The sequence below is a fragment of the Ambystoma mexicanum genome, chromosome 3p (assembly GCF_040938575.1).
Source record: "Ambystoma mexicanum isolate Mex_15411 chromosome 3p, UKY_AmexF1_1, whole genome shotgun sequence".
NCBI lineage: Eukaryota > Metazoa > Chordata > Amphibia > Caudata > Ambystomatidae > Ambystoma > Ambystoma mexicanum.
This window is the reverse complement of record NC_090925.1, coordinates 1,200,299,653-1,200,319,043: the sequence shown is the minus strand read 5'-3', so window position 1 is coordinate 1,200,319,043 and position 19,391 is coordinate 1,200,299,653. Positions and strand designations below refer to the sequence as shown.

The following is a 19,391-nucleotide window of genomic DNA, read 5'->3' as shown; positions in this document are numbered from 1 at the left end:
AAATGCATGCCCACATGACTCAGGTGGGAGATCGATCTGTGGACTTGGTTCGAGCAAGATCAAGTGTCCGGAATCTGTGGCTCTGTCGGCACCCTGTAGCGCTGTCCTCTGAGCGGGGCTTGTTACAGCTAGCTTATGAGGGGCAGGGTCTCCCAGTGCTGATTGAAGGGACGTAAGACTGTGTTTCTCTATGTTTCTCTAAGTTCTATGTTTCTCTATATTTTGCATTTCTCTAAGTTTTGTGCTTTGTAATCTTCTCTAACTTGAATCCCAAAATGTTGCTGAAATTCACTGTTTAGAATAAATACTCAAACTTTTGAAGGTGTCATTTGTCACTAGCATGAGCTCACTGCTCGGCACAATAGAACCTGTATTTTGGGCTGAATTGGGTAATTTTTGCTCCCAAGGGCTGGTCCCGAGGAAGATTTGCTCAATATCAAGACACCAATGGCCAGAAAATGAATTGAATGAGACCGGCGAAGCCAGCAAAGTGTTTTTGGACCATTGCTATAATGTGAGTACTCGACAAGATGAAGATGAAACTGAATATAATGAAGATGCATTGGAATTCCTTGGGGACCACTTGACACAATCTACACCCACAAAAAAAGATCCACCCAATGAACATTTGTTGTTGACGGTTTCTCCAATTCGTATGCAAATAACACAAGATGAACTAACAAAGACTGAAGCTTCAACGCAATTGACCGAGGAACTTGCCAAAGATCTCGACTACAGTTTGCCTAGTTTGGCCGAATTGTCCACCACAGTTGAGTCACAAACCACAATCACGCAGGACGATTGGCTAATAAAGGAGCAGAAATACATTGTATTCGACAGCTGCCTGGTAGAGATTATGCTAATGCTGAAATGTGTGCATCCAGTGAGGGTGAAAATATGCGGGGAGCCATTGGTGAATGTGCCTCGTGTGTTACAAGGCACTAACCTGAAAATTGAAGCCACCTGTGCCCAGCTCCATGATACATTTTCACGGGTTGCTCAAAAGATGCTGGGCAAAGAGCCAGCAGGAAATCTACTGTGTTCAGCAGCTTTACTTTTCAGTGGCTCGACTTTTAGTAAATTGTCCAGTTTCTGTCAATTTGTGGGACTTCAGTTCCTTGCTAAAATGCAGTACTACAAAAAATCGAAGAGAATTTGTATTCCTCGCTATTAGTCAAGCCTGGAAAATTGAACAAATGTCAATTGAAAGGACATTCTCAGGAAAACGGTTCAGGCTAGCTGGCGATGGACAGTGTGACAGCCCCGGATTTTCAGCAAAGTATTGCACATACCGCTTTCAGGATATGGAAACTAAAACAATTGTGAGTTCGGAGGTCGTGCAGGTGTCCGAATGTAAATCCTCAGTGGCCATGGAGAAACATGGTTTCATAAAATCCCTCGAACATCTTCAATCAAGGGGAATGCAAATAGACCTCATAGCCACTGACAGACACATTTCAATAGCCAAGGCCATGCGAGAGCAGTTTCCAAACATTCGCCATCAATTTGATGTATGGCACGCTGTCAAATCAATCAATAAGAAAATCACAGCTGCAGGTAAAAAAAAGGGTTCTGAAAATATTTTCCAGTGGTCCCAGTCTTTCAGCATCCATCTTTGATGGAGTTTCAAAACTTGTGATGGGTCTTTGGAAATTCTACTTGAAAAATGTCGCTCATTGATGCACCACTGTTACAACATTCCCTCATGGAGAGAAAACCACAATTTTCACCAATGTGCACATGGACATTTATCAGAAGAACAGGAATGCAAGAAGAAGTGGTTGGTTCCATCTTCACCTCCACACAAAGCTCTTGAGAAGATCGTGTTTGATAAAACTGTTTCAAGAGACCTGAAGGCGCTCACAGAATTCTGTCACACCGGAGATTTGGAGGTGTTCCACAATATGTGCCTAAAGTACAGGCCCAAGAGGTTGCATTTCTGCATAGACCGAAAGCAATATCGAACATTACCAGCGATATTAGCGCATAACGAGAACAAGGGTATAGAACAATTGAGAACTGCAGGAAACCTGGAATGCTTTGTTACACAGTGGCCTTTGCAAAAAGAAGCAAAAAAATGGGTGGTCAAGCCAATATACCAGGAAATGGAATTCGATTTTGTGAAAGATCTCACTTTGACTGTGTTGGACATGCATACTCATGGAATCGATCATGATTTTGTTCCTAGGACACATACATTACCACAAAACATTGCAAACGTACCCTGTCCGCCAAAAGCAGACCTTGTTGAACAGTTGACTTCCCGGTATAAATGATAAGCAGAGGTGTGTATGTTCCACAATGTTTGTACATTGTACATGACCAATGGAAATCTATGTAACTTGAATTTCAAAGCTATTAAAAGTATTAAGAAGTATTAAGCGTCCAAATTGTCTTTTCAAATGTATCCTCTTTGTCAATTTATTTCCAAGAAGTGCCTGTTGTAGGATGACATACAGTATAACTCTGTGTTTTCCCCTTCCCGCTTTTGGCCAGCTCTTGTGGGCCCTTCACTGATCAGGGCACAGGAGGGGCAGCTGAATATCAGCATGAAAGCAACTGCAGGGTCTGCAGTTGCCTTAGCATGCACGTGTCCAAATAGACAGAATAAATACGCGTCCCACTAAGGGACCTAAGCTAAATAACAAACTTGACATGCAAGAACTAATGGCTGAGCGGACACTCTGCGTTACGCCAAAAGAATGGAAATACAAAATATAATGTGAGTTTTAATGTAGACGAGTTTATAGACGAACGAGTCAAGGTTTCATTTTCTGACCGGTATTGCTGGATTACATTGTAATGGGTTGTTGGTTGGGGCATATTGTGACGACAAGCAAACACAACCTGTATGTATTTGTCTTTGTCCCGGGCACGTGGGCAGTCCAGCACCAAAATACATGGAGTCCACGTCTGGGTTCCTCCAGGTTCCACCAAAGCCAAGTTCGTTGCTAATATTCCGTTATAATGCCGTCTTTGTGTTGTTCGAATTCTTCCGTCAGCGTCCGCATGCGCATCCCATTGTGAGCTGAACATACTCCACAGCACTAACCTATCAAGCACATCGTAGACTCCAACTTTCCACATTATTTTCTCTGTGTTTCCATTGTTTCTGGTTTGTGTTCATTATTAGGTTTCACCCGGTGCAGAATTAAAGGGTAAATGGATAAATTAGAATAAAGAACTGCTGCTGCGATATATTTCTGTTATGTTTTCTATACAGCTACAACTTTCCTTTCTGCGAATGTCATCGTTTCCAGATACCAAGTGACAGGTTCTTCAGGTATGCAGTGGCAGATACGCCGAAATGGCTGGCTTAAACTTACACTGATGTGGGACGATCGACCCGGACCGATATGCCCTTTCACAGTACCAGCTACAAGTACCAACCTGACATTGTTTAAGGGGGTCAAGCAAGAAGCTGATGGCGAAGCCTTGCGATTCAAGGTGCGTCCAATGTGCTTCTTCTACCAAAAGCAACACTGTGTGCCTCATGATAAAGATTTGATGTTTGAAAACAACGACATTAAACATTTGGTTGAATATGGAAATCGGCAGATGATCTCGGAGCGTTTATTGTGAAATAAAAGTACATTATAAATTGCATAGTATTGGTGTTTCCTTTAAAAATGGTGTTTTCTATTACGATTTGGGACGCGCTCTGCTGTAAGAGGATGTGTGTGTTGATATTCAGGCTTCTGCATCAACTAACGTTAAGACGAAGGTGATGAATGGGTGTGTTTGGCTACGCTGCACACTAACGTCATGAAAATAAGTTAGATAATATCGCTACGAGTAGTGATGTCAGCTTCAGGGGTGGGGCATATGATTTAGTGCCGCAAGGGCAGTTTAACGGATAAGATTAGCACAAGATGGCCACGCCCTGCTGCCTGATTTCGCATGTGTAAAAGTGAGGAAAACTAAGGTAAGGTGCATAGGAAATGTTTTTACGATCGATCATAGATTGCTTTAAACCACACGCTCGGGACAATAAAAATGTTTAGCGCACTATTCCTTTAATAGCATTGTTTTGTTGCCTAGGATAACATGCATTTAAACGTTTTGGTTACTCGTGATCCTTTTGATCTTAAATGGCATGTTTGGACACATAGGACCCTGTCCATTTTTTAAATTGTATTTTTCTGTCACACAGTACCATGGGAATTACTTAAATTGCATTGTTTGGTCAACTAAGGTACTGAGATTTAACTTGCATTATTTCATCGCCGATGACCCTGTATATCCAATTTGCATTTTTGTTGGTTACCTATGACTCAATGATATGTTTAAGTGTATTGTTTGGAAACCTAGAACCCGATTGTCCTTTAAATAGTATTTTTGATCACACATAGCCCTATTTAACATGGAATCTTTGTTCATCTTTTACCCTGTGTATTTAACTTGCATTTTTGATCACATAGGACCTGGTCATTTTTTAAATTTCATTTTTTGCCACATGGTACCAGGTAGTGTTTTAAATTTCATTTTTTATTGTCACTTGCAACTCTTTCATTTTTATTAATGCTATTTTCTGGTTGCCTAGAATCTTGCGATTGGTTTACAAGTAATTTATTTTGGTTGCTTACAATCCTATGTTTTTTGACTCAGATTTTGTGGTCACCGACCACCCAGTGATTTTTTTAATTTAATTGTTTTGTCACCTAGGACTGTGATTTTTTAAATCAAATTCTTTAGCTGCCTGGCACACTGTGAGCTTTATCTAAATTATATGTTTTGGTAGATTAAGGAACTGTGCATTTAACATCAAATGTTTGTCATACAGGAATGTGTGGAGTTCATTCCACATTCTTCCACACTCATCCCTGCCTACCATGCTCCTGTCAATCCTGCTCCTGTGCATTACTGTTCTTTGCACCCCCCCCTCTCTCTCTCTCTATCTCTCGTTCTCTCGTTCACTCTCTCTTTCTCTCTCTTTCTTTCTCTCCCTCTCTCTCCCTCCTCTGTGTGTCCTACCCATCCCCTTCCCTTCTTTCCATCCCCCAGCACCTATACCCCTGTCACACAAACCCATTCTTCACTGTATTCCCAAAAGCCACGCAGGCTGCTGCTCTTTCCCTCCTCCCAGTCACTCAAACTTCACTCTCTGCCACCCACTGTGATCTCTCCCTGGGTCTCCGGAAGGCCCAATCCCACTACAGAAACCCCTTCTCACTAATCGTGTTGATTCACAATACTCCAAACTCTCGGTGATGGTGATCACTGAAACCTGGATTTCATACCTCTTGAAACTGTTTCCCCTGCACCCCCATCTCCCAGCAGCTCTTTACATGGACTTTGCCTCTTGCTCTCACTCCCCTCACTTCTCCAAAAAGGCATTGGTGCCGATCTCCTGATCAGCAAAGACAAACATTGAGCACTGCCACTCTGATTCTACTCCCTCCTCCTTTGGACATATCTCGGTCCAACTGCCCGCTTCCAACCCTCTTACTATCCTCCTAATCTATGGCCCACTGAGCAACCTCAACCTCTTCTTCTCTAATCTTGAACTCTAGCTCAAAATTCGCCCAGATGATGACCATGCTATCTAGATGTGGCACCTTTACCTTTCCAGTATGACTAAGGCCAAAGTGACTCCACTCTGTCTGACATCTCGCCAGCCAACCTACACAACCTACCAACCCACACCCAAGGTAGATATCTCTCAATCTCATATTTCTGTCTTCCTCCCTGTAGATCTGTACATAGTCAATTGATCACCCTCTGAACACTCTTCCATTCACTTAACCATCTCTATTTCTTTCCCACTCTCTCATTCCCCTGCATCATCTGTCAGAAATGTAAAATCAAGCCTGACTCCCTGCTTCTCTAACAGAACAGAGTAAATATCTAGCTCCATGCTCTCTCCCCTCCACGTGCTACCTTCCTTGTGCTCTCCTTTATTACATTCAACTATGAACTGTGAACGTTCATCAATGATCACTACTTTGCCCACTCCTTCACTCCCCCTAACCCACATCCTCACCCATGGATCACCTCCACCACCATGTACTTGAAAACAGCGATGCATTGCTGCTTATGCCGCTTGCCCACACAAATAACACTCACACCTCTCTACCCGCAAGGACTCTCTACTGACCCTGGCCACAGGTCTCAACACAGCCAAATCCTCCTTTTACACTTATCTTGTTGCCTCTCTCTGCTCGTACCCTCTCAAAATATCCATGACCCACAAGGACATGCCTTCCCCTCTAAAAACTGCTTTCTTTCTTCCTAACTCTTTATCAAGGACTTTGCCTCCTACGTCTCCACTAAAACGATCAAAATATAGGACACCCATTCCACCAATATTTCGCTTCTAACCCCACCCTCATACTCAAACCCTCTCATATTCCCCAATTTCCCCTGTATCGCAGTTCTCCCACTGACATTCTTCACGTCCTGAACCCTTTCATCCTATTTTGTGCTCCAAATGACTAATTTCCACTACAAATTGTTAAACAACTTTCTCTTGTCACCTCTGATCGTCTTTAATAATTTTTCACCATGTCTCTCTCAACTGGTATATTCCAAGCCTGTTACAAAACATCCACGGGTATACATCCAATAAAGAAACCAAGTGCAGACCCCCTCATTCTACAGATCCGTCTTTCTTTTCCCTACCAATCTAAAATAATTGAGAGGGTTCCCTTTAGCCACATTGCCAACTATCCCAAAGCACACCCACTTACTTCCCCCTCTAATCTGTCTAAAGATCCAAACACTTAATTAACTCTGTTCCTATCCACATCACCAATGCATTTACCAATTCCCACAATTCTCACCTCTCCTGCGTTTTCATCCTCTAAACCTTTTCTCTGCCTTTGATGCTGCAGCTTTTCCCTCCATCCTTCCAACTCTTTCCCTCCTTGTCTTTAAGGACTGCATGCTCAACTGGGTGACCTCCTATATCTCTGACTACTCCTACCCCATCTTATTGGACACCAGCACCTCCTCCAACACCCCTCCTCATGGACATTGCTCAGGGATGAATGCAATGTGCACTCCTTGTGACTATCTACACCTCATCTCTTATAAAACATTTTAAGATTTCTCCTCTTGTCATGCTCTGGTGTACCCTCCCGAGCCCCCTCCTCACCTCTCTCCTCGGATGAGCTGTCTCAGGTCTCGGACTGTTCCCTTCGCCTTGACTTCTTGACTTCCTTGGTCTTCCTTTCCTTGATCTTTTTCTCTTTCTTGTCGTGTAGGTAGGGTCGAGCTCCCCCAGAGGTCACCTTGACAGTAATGGAAACCCACGCCAAAGGGAACCCCGGGAAGCCAGCCCCGATCCAGGGAAAAACCCTTGAAGCACCAAAAAAACCTGGTTGGTGTGAAGTGAAGAGTCTTACAGGGACTGAAGATGTAACGTGCAGGCAAAGTACAGCTCCAGAGTTTTCTTGAGAAAAAAGGGTAGATGGAAGGACCCAGAACTCCAAAGGATCCTCAAATTACAGCAAGTGGATTGAGTGTGATGGCTTGGGAAACCACCATGTGAGAAGACTCAAGCAGGATGCGTAAAAGTCATCCGGAGAAGAGTCCCCAGAACCGGAAAGCAGTTTGCATGAAAGGAGCAAGCAGAAAGGACCGGCAGACGGAGCTGAAGCTCTGGAGCAAGAAACCAAAAGAAATAGGTGAAGACGAAGCAGCACAGGAGAACCGCAATAAGTAAAGAGTGAATTCTAGGGTAGCAGATATATGGGCGCTGAGGCGCGGAAAGGAAAGTCAAGTAAGTATTCTCAGGGATATCCGGGTTGGTCGAACTATCCCCTCCTTCCTCCTCACCTGAATCGTCTGTGGACCTGTCCTGTAGTTCCGGCCTTCTTCCAGGACGTCTTCGGGTCTGTGCTTTATCAGTCTTCTTTGCTTCCTTCTTTTGACGTAAGTAGGGGCGAGCTCCCTGGGATGCCACACTGTCGGGTAACTAGGGAACACGAACAGTGGGGACTCCCGGGAGCCGGCCCCTGAGCAGCGAAAAAACCCAAAAAGGCAGAAAAAACCCTGCAGCAGTTGTTCTGGTGAAAGTGTCCGTGTCAATGAGAAGACCAGGAGAACGATCCTTCAGTGTAGAGCGGCTCAATAGAATCCAGAGGAGGGATCAGAGGAGACTCACAAGTGGGCATAAGGACCGCCAGAGAAACAGCCGTGGTAAGTGCACCAGAAATAGCCAGTAAGGCTCGCAAACAGCTCCAGGAAATATGTAACAACGAGCGCCCAGGCGATAAGGGTGGAGAAGCATGGGCGAGGGCAGTCAGGCTGAAGGGCTGAGAGGAGAGGGAACGGAGAGAGAGAGACCGGAACGGAGCAGCACCGGAGAAAACAGCAAACAGCTAAAGGGAACCAAGGGGAGACAGGCCAAGGGAAGAATCAAAGGAGAGAACACACGTAGGGGGAAAAACAAGCATTACCTTCAAGTCGAAAGAACACAGTGAAGGTGCAACGCGAGGAACGCCACAGTGAGCCGGCTGTAGTAAACGCCGGCGGCCATCTTGGATAAACACTAGAGCGGTGCTCTAAGACGGCCGTCAGACGTGGTGGAACTGTTAATGGCGTCTCCATAAAGAAAAGAAACGCCGCCCGACTGAAGTCTTGACAAGTATAGTCAGAAAGGCAGTCCGAAAATAACCACCCGAACGCAAAGTTCAAGGCGAGCAGCAAGTTGCTAGAGAGCCATGAAAAAATAGAAGGTGCACTCGCAGTGGGAGAGAGCGCGGGTGCAAAAGCCGATACGAAGTACACCGGGTTAAGACCGTTAAGGACGGTGAGAAAAATAGCGGGCAGCGAGACAGAGAGAAACAGAATTAACTACAGATGAGGGACCCGAAGAGAACCGGAAAAGGTCAGGCTAGCGAGATAGCTACAATGAAACTGTTGGAAACAGAAGCGAGCTTCAAGAATAACGGATTCAATGCAACGGTACACTGTTATACTTGCAGCAGCCATCTTGGGTGAGGACGGGACCGCTGCTTCAGCTTGCAGCAAAGACTGTACTGCTCTATGCGGGAATCTCCACCTGTCCCACATCCTCCATGGCTGCAACATGACACCTCTTCACTGGCAATACGTACATCATCTTCTCATTCCCATCCTTTTACCCTTGCAATCTCTGAATACATAAATACATTCCTAACCACCATCCACCACAGGATGGCGCTGTGCTGCCTAACGCTCAACTCTTCAGAGAGGAATTTCATATTTCTCCCTGTCCCCAATTTCAGCCCCACCTTCCCCTCTCCCATTCCTTTTACCACAGGACTCCCTCACCCAATCATCCATGTCTCACAACCATTGACTTGTATTTGATGGAGACCTGAAACTCATGCCATTCATCATGGCAACTGTGAGGCCTCTGTCTCAATGTCAATGTCATTGATGGTATAAAATGCGCAGAGCATCTCTTGGCTTCAGTCCTGTTTTTCCACAAAATGTATTGCTTCAGATACAGTACGCTTCGGTTCCCTAACAAAAATCTTTGAGTATATTATTGACAAATGGCATCATCATCAGCGTCTTTGATTCTGAGATCAGGATTTAAGAAGTGCCAAGATTGTGGGGCAAAGATGTACCTTACGGACCCCCATCAGGTGTGTATGTTGTGCCTTGGTTCCTCTCACGCTACCTTTGACTGTAAGACCTGCCTATCGATGACAGCGAAAGCCCTGAAAGAGCAAAGAGGAAAATTAGCAGCTGTTAAGTCAAAATCATTAGACTCCATTAAAAAAAAAGTGGCTTCAGATGAGTCGAGAAAATGTTCTCCTCGTCGTAAAAAGACAAAGAGATCGAGATCACGCATTGGTTCTCACCACTCTTCATCTTCACGAAGGTCTAGGAAAAGGCACCATAGGCCACCGTCTTCGTTGAGTTCCTCCCCAGAACGGGTTAAATGCCTGGCGAAATCGGCCTCTCCAGCTGAGAAGGTCAGAATAAAAATGATGAAAGTTTTCGAGAATACAGTCTTGACCCTCTTGAAAACTCATGAAAGCCATGCCCAGGCCGAACAAATTGACAAGAAAAAGGATAAGGGCAAAAAATGGGCGCCTCCGGCCTGGGAAGGCAGAGAAAGATCTCCTCGAGAGTGGCTGAAGGATCCCTCGAGTCGAGACAAATCTTCCTCGAGCAAGAAGTCATCAACACCATTAGCACCGAAAGACTCCTCATTGGACCATGACAGGTCATCAACACCGAAAGCGTCAGAGAAGACCTCGATGGGGAGAGCGTTGAAGCCCTCTCCCTCTACTGTGTCGAAGATTTTGGCGCCACCATAGACGCCATCAAGCATCACAGAATAGGTGTATACACCATTACCAATAAAGGATTTTTTTGAGTCACTTTCTTCGATTTATGAGGAGACAGAACATTCTTTGGATGATTCACAACCTTTTGGTCTTCAATATGGGACACCTGGGGTCCCTGAGTCTTTGATCTCAGAAGAATCAAGACTAACACATTTACAGGAGTCCCTGCAGAATGCAAGTGGACTAGATACATCAATAGAATTAGAGATCGGAATGCCGGACCCTACTGATCATGCTCAAGGGTCTTATAGATAGTTAAGGTCCAGGGAGGTAGAGTATATGGGGTGGAAAAGACCAACACCAATATACGAACAGGATGATCTAACTGACATCCCAGATAAGGGACCACAGGAGGACCCTATTCTTCCTTTTCATGTGGCATTGCAAAGGAGAGTGAGTTCAAATTGGTAGACGCCAGAATTGATTCCGACAGTGAATAAAAAATTGACATCTAAATACATTGCGTTCAGTAGTGACCCCAGATACTAGAAAAAACATCCCACAGCTGACAGTTTAGTGCTACAAGCTGCCACATCAACCTTTAAACAGATCGCATTCCCAACTTTTCCTCCAGACACAGATGACAATAATTACAATGCTTGGGCCAAGAAGGTTTTCTCAGTGGCAAGTATGGCCCTAAAGTCAGAAAATGCTACATGCACGTTGGCAAGATTCACTGACACTATATGGGAATGTGTAGCAATGGCGGCTGATCATATACCCGAAGGGGAGGAAAGGGACAGATTTTTAAACCTAGTTAAGGATGGGAAAGATGCAATGTGTAAATCCCTCCAGACACGTCTCGATTTGCCTGGTTGAGAAAGTCTGATTTTGCTCCAGATGTGCAGTCCAGATTGCTTAATATGCCCTTTAATGGTACACATTTCTTTGGTAGAAAGGCTGACGAAAGCCTAGAGAAATTACAGACCAGTAAAGAGGCAGCAAAGTTACTTGGTGCTGGTATAAGACAAAACTGCCCCACCGGCACACCTTGGAGGGGTAGGTCCTTTCGCTTTTACTCCAATCAAAGAGGTCAGAAAAGATTTCCCCACGGTGGACTGGGAAGAGGTACTAGAACCATCCAGGCAGCGGCTGCTTTACCATCAGCCACTGCTCCAGCTGCCTCTAAACTTCTCTGAGGTCTTAGTTTACAAGACCCCAGCGGTAGGGAGACTGTCACTGCATCTGAAAGAGTGGCGAGGCATTACTTCAGATGCATGGGCATTGAAAACAGTCGCTCAAGGTTACTGCCTTCCCTTTCTAAAAATGCCTCAGGGTCATCCATCGGGGAACAGCTCTTTCAAAGTTCCAGATCTGCTACTTATGCAGGAAATATTAACCCTGCTAGAGAAAGGTGCCATAGAACCAGTACCTGTAGTGGAGAGGTACCAGGATTGGTACTCCCCGTACTTTCTAATTCCAAAAAAGGACAGAGGATTGAGACCCATCTTGGACTTAAGAGGCTTAAACAAGTTACCCTTTCTCAGATCCTTCAGGCCCTCCAGCTTCAGGACTGGATGGTATCATTGGACCTTCAGGATGCTTATTTTCATGCGCCAATCCATCACAAGCACAGAAGGTACCTGAGGTTCACCATTGGCGGTTCTCATTATCAGTTTTGAATTCTGCCATTTGGGCTGACCTCTGCCCCAAGGGTTTTCATCAAGTTAATAGCAGTGGTTGCAGCAAGTCTCAGGAGAGGGGGGATTCACGTCTACCCCTACTTGGACGATTGGCTGATCAGGGCACATTCCCCCAAACAGGCCCTGGAACATCTCAAATCCACCTGTCACTCCATGTCACTCCCTTCACAGACTGGGATGCTCCCTCAACTTCAATAAGTCTCACATGCCATCTATTCATTGGAGCAGTCCAAGATGAATCCCTCGGAAAAGCCTCGTCACCAGAGATCAGGGCTCAAGACATTCTGCAGATGGTCACCAAATTCCAAAATGCCCAGAGTCTCTCTGTCTTCGACTTTCTGAGGTTGCTCGGCCTCATGGTATCCTGCATTTTTCTGGTGCCAGAGGTGCACCTGAGAATGAGATCTCTCCAGTAGGCTCTCAGGACTCAATGGTATTAATTTTCAGGCAGGATGTCAGATCTCCTTCAGGTCCAAAACAGAGTCACTCAGAATCTCCTGTGGTAGGTCTGTGAGGACAACAGTTTGAAGGGAGAAACTTTTTGGCAACCATGGCTGGAGATAAAGGTAGTAACAGATGCCTCACTCACAGGGTGGGGAGTGCATACCAACGGCCTGACAATCAGTGGTCGATGGTCTCCATCGGAGTCCAAACTACATATCAACCTGTTGGAGCTGAGGGCATTCAGACTAGCACTGATTGCTTTTCTGCCCTCTGTGCGGGGGAAGAACGTCCCGATAATGACAGACCACATGGTGGACATGTATTACCTCAACAAGAGAGGAGGTGTAGGGTCACTACCACAGTGCAGAGAGGCAATGCAGCTCTGGTTCTGGGCAATTCAAGAAGGAATTTCCCTATCAGCAGTTCACCTAGCCGGAGAGAAGAACACGACGGCAGATGCCCTGAGCAGGCATAGCACAGTCTCCCACGAGTGGGCACTAGCTCAGGAAGTCCTTCAAGAGATCTTCACCCTTTGGGGAACCCTTCAAATGGATCTGTTTGTGACCAGTGTCAACCGGAAGTGCAAACAGTACTGCTCAAGGGAATTTCCCCTAAGAGGAGCTATAGGCGACGTGTTCGTAGTGGACTGGGAATTTTCACTCCTGTACTCATTTCCTCCAGTCCCGTCGTTCCTCAAGTCATCAGGAGGTTGAGAAAGTTCGAGAAATCCATGATCCTCATTACTCTGGATTTGGCCAGGAGGACGGGATACCCGGACCTTCTAGACATGTCCATCTGCCCTCAAATATGTCTGCCACTAGGAGACGACCTTCTCTCTCTCCACAGGTCAAGACTCTCAACCTTCACGCATGGTTTCTGAGAGGTTGAGATACAAGAAGTGGGACCTCCCGGAAGATGTAATGGAGAGTTTGCTTTTTGCCAGAAGGCCAGCAGCAAAGTCCTTGCACCTCTGCCATAGGAACACATTTTGCAGCTGGTGTATGGATAAGAATGAAGATCTGTTTACATGCAGTAACGCCTAATGTGTTATCATTCTTATTACACCCGGACAACATGGGGTTTTAGGTTGGTATAATCAAGGGGTATTTTACAGCGCTCCCCATTTTTAAGCGCTCCTCTGAAGAGGTATCTTCCTTCAAGATTTCCCTTGTGAAACAATTCTTAAAATGACTGACAAATTAATTTCCCCAGTCAGATTCCAAGTCCAAACTTGGGACCTCAACTTAGTATTGTGATTTGTAATATGTGTTCCTTTTCAGCCTATCCATACCTGTCCTTTAAGGTTATTAACCTTAAAGACCATCCTTTTAGTGGCCATTACATCAGCCCGAAGGGTAAGTGAACGACAGGCCTTGTCCTGCAAGCCTCCTTATACAATCTTCTATAAGGATAAGGTAGTCCTTAGGGTGAAACCATCCTTCTTGCCTAAGATTGTGTCTGAGTTCCATTTAACTCAGAAGAAAATTCTATCTTCATTTTAGTCTCCTCCTCATCCTGGAAAGGAAGAGGAGAGATTACGCAGACTTGATCCAAGGTGTGCACTGACATTTTACATCTCAAGGATGTCTAAGATAACACATGATTACCAACTTTTTGTAGGTTACACGGGCCACAAGTTGGGTACGGCAATTTCAAAACAAACCTTGTCAAGATGGATTATTTTGGGAATAACTGAATGCTACAGGTTAGCAGGAAAAAATCCTCTGGAGGGTCTTAGAGCTCATTCAACCTGGGGCAAAGCCACCTCCTCTGCATTAGAGAGGGGTGTCCCAATTAGGGATATTTGTGCAGCTGCCACATGGTTGTCCATACACACCTTTACAAAACATTATAATATGGACTCTTCCTCAAGCCGAGAAGATTTATTTGGAAAGGCAGTGCTACATTCTGTGCACACAGACCTATGAAGGAACTCCTAAATTATTATGAGCCTGAAAATTCTGACTCCCTCCTCCAGGAATACTTACACTGCTTTGAGAGTTTATCATAAGATGAGGTATACGTGGGAGGACACAATACATTTGAAGAACAAGTTACTTTCCAATGGTAGCGTTCTTTTGACTGCTTGTTCCTCCCATGTATTTCTAATCGTCCCTCCCAACCTGCCCCGTAGTAGAATTTTCCACGTGATTGCAGTCTTTGCTTTTTCAGGAGAAGTAACTGTTAGGTATGGGTTATCCAATACATGCTTTTAAAAACAGAACTGAAGCCAACGGTCGCTGCACACACTTTATACCATCGATGACGTCTAAATCGAGATGGAGGCCTCCAAGGGACATCGAGTTGACCTAAAATAGACGTGCAGTGCCATCTCCTGGAAAAAACCTCCGAAGCAGCTGAAGCTGGATATGGAAATATCAAAAGATGCGGAATATGTCCCTCAACTTTGTGACAAACACCCATTTTAAACTACGCAGGTTCTCCCCCTTCTCTACCTACCACGCGGTGGGTATGGATATCAACCGTTATTGCAGTGCTTCAATGCCCTTGAGTGAGTTAGCGCTATATATAAAACTGGTATTATTAATATTATTATTACCATTACCACACTCAATGGCTCTCTCTGCAAAATGTGTCTCTCTTTAAATTCCTTCTACTCTCGATCTGTCCATCCGTGGTCTTGCTAGCTACTATCTTGTTGAACTCATCCCACTGTACTCTCCCTCTCGAATATAAACTCTTCACCTCTAAACACCATATCAGCCCCATGCACCCCCTGTGCCTCTTGCTCTTTCAATCCGTTTCCCTAATTGCTACACTCCAATGGCATGCTCTCTGCTCTTCTGTCCCGCTCCCATTAGTAGTAGTGATTATTGTGCTGCTGGCTAGTTGCAAAGTATTTATTTTTACATTGTTTAGAATCTGGTTTCCATATCTTAAGCAGAGGCATTCTTTTCTTGAAAGGGAGGTAATCTCAAATACAAAGAAAAAAAGATGGCCACAGACAGATGTTTATCCTTCTCGGAGGACTACATCGATCAACTCCTTGGATCTATTTAATCCATAGCTGAAGACATTTCCTCTTCAGGAGGTGATGAATTATTACAAATGAGAAAAGGACTCATTAGGACTGAGCTACACAGCACCATAATGTTGAATATCTAAGAAGTAACGCTCTTCCACAGGATCTAATCATTCGCAATGAACCACAATTGGTTTTAGACATTATAAAGTTAAAACAATGTGGAGTCATACTGAATAAATGCGGGCGATATTGGCTGGTATTGATAATTGATGCTGTCATGCGCGCGGGCACCTGGAAACAGTGGCATCGTTTCCGTTGGAGTGGCCATTGACTGTTCCAACACGTTGTTTCTTATGGTAAGATGACGGTCTAGTCTTTCCACGTTTCTGTTGTGCCGCACAACTAGCTGGGAGGTACTTATTCCCTGTCCTCCCAGCTACCCGTGCGTTGCAATGTCTGGGATATGCTTTTCTTTCTCCAGCGTGTGTTTCAGCGCTCTCTTTCCTCCGTTTTGCACTCCGGTGTGTATTTTAACTTCTCTGCTCCCTCTTTTGCTTACCTTGTCGGTGTGGGCGCTCTGCCCCCACCGCCACTTCGCCATTTTCTCAGTTCTTACATTCCTCGCCCTGCGAGCTTCTCTCCTCCTCCTTCTTTCTTTACTTTCGGTTTCCCTTGTTTGCTTCCGGATACTTTCCTTCCATTTTTGCTTCCCGGTATTTTTCGTGGCGGCAGTTCTCTTTCTCTGCTACCGCTGCCTGATTTATATGCCTGCCACTCATACCTACTATTGGATTGTGTTCCTGGTGACCGGAGGTATCTGCTTACCTGACCTGGAATTCCTTCTGGACTCGATCATCTTATACTTCCATCAAATTAAACATCCAGAACGGCATCAAACTGGCAGAGTTTTTTTTTTAGCCGGTAGCTTTTTCCCCTCTCTTATTTACCTACTTCGGTAGAGAGGCCAGAGGGGCTACAGCTTACCGGTGGCCACTGTGGCTTCCTATCGAGATATCTACATGCCAGTACCGTGAGCCAGTGCACTACAAGACGGATTGCAGTTCTGCAGGTGAGGAGTCGGAGGTGGTAGTGGGTCTGAAGACTCTGAAACGTATTGTGACAGTTTGCAATGCCATTCAGACATGGCAACCCCAGAACAAGTTCAAGAACTCCTGGGAGCAGTACATACGCTTTCTCAAGAAGTCCAGACCCTAAATGCAGAAAACGTTGTGCTCAAACAACTAGTGACTCTTCGTGAGACTCAACCTACACCTGAACTACCCCCAATGACATTTGTGATGTCATCTTTGATGGGCTGGGTGTTGGTGTTAGCAGTGCACGGTGGCGCGAGTTATGGTTGCTTATCTTACCATAACTGCTGAATTTCAGGGGTTTTTCGGTTTTACTTTGAACCATAACGTCCCTTTAACAAAGTTTTTTTACTGAATTTGATAGGTTTTTAGTAGCGCAACTTAACCATAATGTCCCTTTTAACAACGTTTTTTCATTGAATATCATAGGTTTTGATTAGCGCAATTAAAACCATAACGTCCCTTTAACAAAGTTTTTTCACTGAATTTCATAGGTTTTTAGTAGCGCAACTTAACCATAACGTCCCTTTAACAAAGTTTTTTTACTGAATTTCATAGGTTTTTCGTAGCGCAACTGAACCATAATGTCCCTTTAACAAAGTGTTTTTACTGAATTTCATTGTTTTTTAGTAGCACAACTTAACAATAATAACTTTGACTTTATGTACATGTAATATGGAACATACTGAACCCTTTTTACTGAATTTGACTGTCCGCGGACATGTTCGAACAACAGTACCACCACCTAAAAACCCTGGGGGGGTATGTGTAATTGTTATATCATAACATAGGAACATTTAACAAATTCACAAAGCAGCACACATACAAAGTATATGTAGTAATACTTAAGAAATGTAACCCATATATGTAACACACTAACCATTCATTTAAATACAATATGTTCTAAAATGGAATATACCAAAAGAAGATAAAGTGGCTTCCAACATACTTACCTCAGAGACACTCCACAACTAAGAGCAAGACCAGACGTACAGACTACTCATCACATACTTTCCTGAAATAGTAAGTGCACTTCATTTTACTCATATATTTATAAACTTTCTGTATTAGATAAAAAAAATATTACTTTTTTGTTTTCTCACAGAAATGTGTACTACTCTGGAGTGGCTAGAGGAGCATTTCCCACAAGACGAAATGTCAGAAGATAGTGCACCTAATGGTACACAGTTTACTATATAAACCAATTAATAAATATTATTTTGTATACATTTAACATATACATTTTTTTTTTACAGACCATACAAAAATTGCCACTACCACAGAAAAAGAAGCGGTGGATAACACTCTGGAACACATTAACCAAAAAATTGACCAACTTATGGAAAATTTTAACGATTTAAAGAACTTTGTGGAACATCACCTAAAACTACCAACAACATACCATTGTCCCACCTGACTTGTCCCCCCTCACCATATCCCACTCATTTAACCCCAAACCCTCTCCATGGACCAAAACGTGTTGATGACATTTCCATCCCTTCTTCACCTGATCCCAATTATGTTGAAATCCCTAATTCTCCTGTTTTTGTATCTGTTTCTGCCCCACCTTCTCAGTCATAAATTGTTTATATGTCAAATAAAGTTACTTTTTTATATTGTGTTGTAATTACTTTCAGTTCTTTGTGTTAAAACCAATTTAGGTGTCCACGGACAGTGCGGTTGTTCGGAAATGTTCGTAAATAAACGAAAATGTAAGTGTTCTGAGGACACTATATCTGTCCGTAATGTTCTCATGCAAGTTGAAACTGTTCTAAGAACACTCGTACTGTCCTGAAATGTTCGTAAATAAATGAAAATGGAGGTGTCCTTAAGAACACTATGCCTGTTCGTAGTGTTCACTAGCAAGTTGAAACTGTTCTAAGAACACTCCTGGTGTCCTGTATTGTTCGTAAATAAACGAAAATGGAGGGGTGCTGGGGACGCTATGTCTGTCAGTATTGTTTGCAAGTAAGTTAAACTGTGCTAAGAACAAACGGCTGTCCGTAACTGTTCGTTTTACGTGTGATGCACTTTTAATTAGTTCAGGACCCGAACACTGTCCGTAGAACATCCACACGCATGCGCAAAACAATGTCCGTACATTGGGTGTCCTGCGGACGGCCACTTCCTTACCGAACATGCTCACGAAGCAATCATGTGACTGCACCCATGCTGATCGCGTGTTCTGAATGCGGACACTGCTCATATCCCCGAACAGTTTAAAAGTACATTTCTAAGTAATCCACAATATTTCTCATTAAAAACTCACCATACCACGAATCCCACATACTAATCCTAAGTTTCCACATAGTTTTTGTGACTTTTTGAACCTTTTTTGGTGTTCGATCTGTCTTGTGAACGGTGCGCATGTCCACAAACCGCACACCAGCACCCCTATAAAAGACCACGCCCTAGAGCTCATTCTCGTGTTTCTGGCTATTCCACAGAGCACACTGCATTTTGCTGCATACTTTGCAGATTTTGAGATTTCCATCTCCAAGACGATGACATCCATGGCTCCACTATTGCCACCTGGTGCTACATCTGCCTCAGCACCACCCCCACCCCCTCCACCACCATCTTCTCCCCAAGGGCCTGAAGAGGGGAACATGAGTGAGGATACAGAGGAGGAAGAAGAGGATGACGAGAATGAGGTGGAGGAAATCCCTACTACCCGCCCTCGGCGTGATTCTTGGGTGTGGCGGTTGTTTACCGTTCATGGGAATGTTGCTAAGGCTCGTGCGAACCGTGTCAACTGCAATGAGTGCAAAATGGTACACAGTCGCGGGAGGCATGGTGCGTACAGCTTTGGGACCACGACCATGAAGCGACACCTGAACTCATTCCACACTGGGGCCATTCGCCAGGTTGTACCTTGCGAAGAGAGTAGTAGGTTGATTGCCTCTACTTCATCCTCCGTTTCTGATCCTGTCACCAC

At 44.4% G+C, this 19,391-nt stretch overlaps 1 protein-coding gene across 2 annotated transcripts in view; it reads left to right on the top strand.

Annotated features, from left to right (window-relative positions):
* Positions 1 to 19,391, top strand: part of PKD2L2 (polycystin 2 like 2, transient receptor potential cation channel) — an 817,035-nt gene that overhangs the window by 392,848 nt on the left and 404,796 nt on the right. The gene's annotated exons all lie outside the window — the stretch shown is intronic.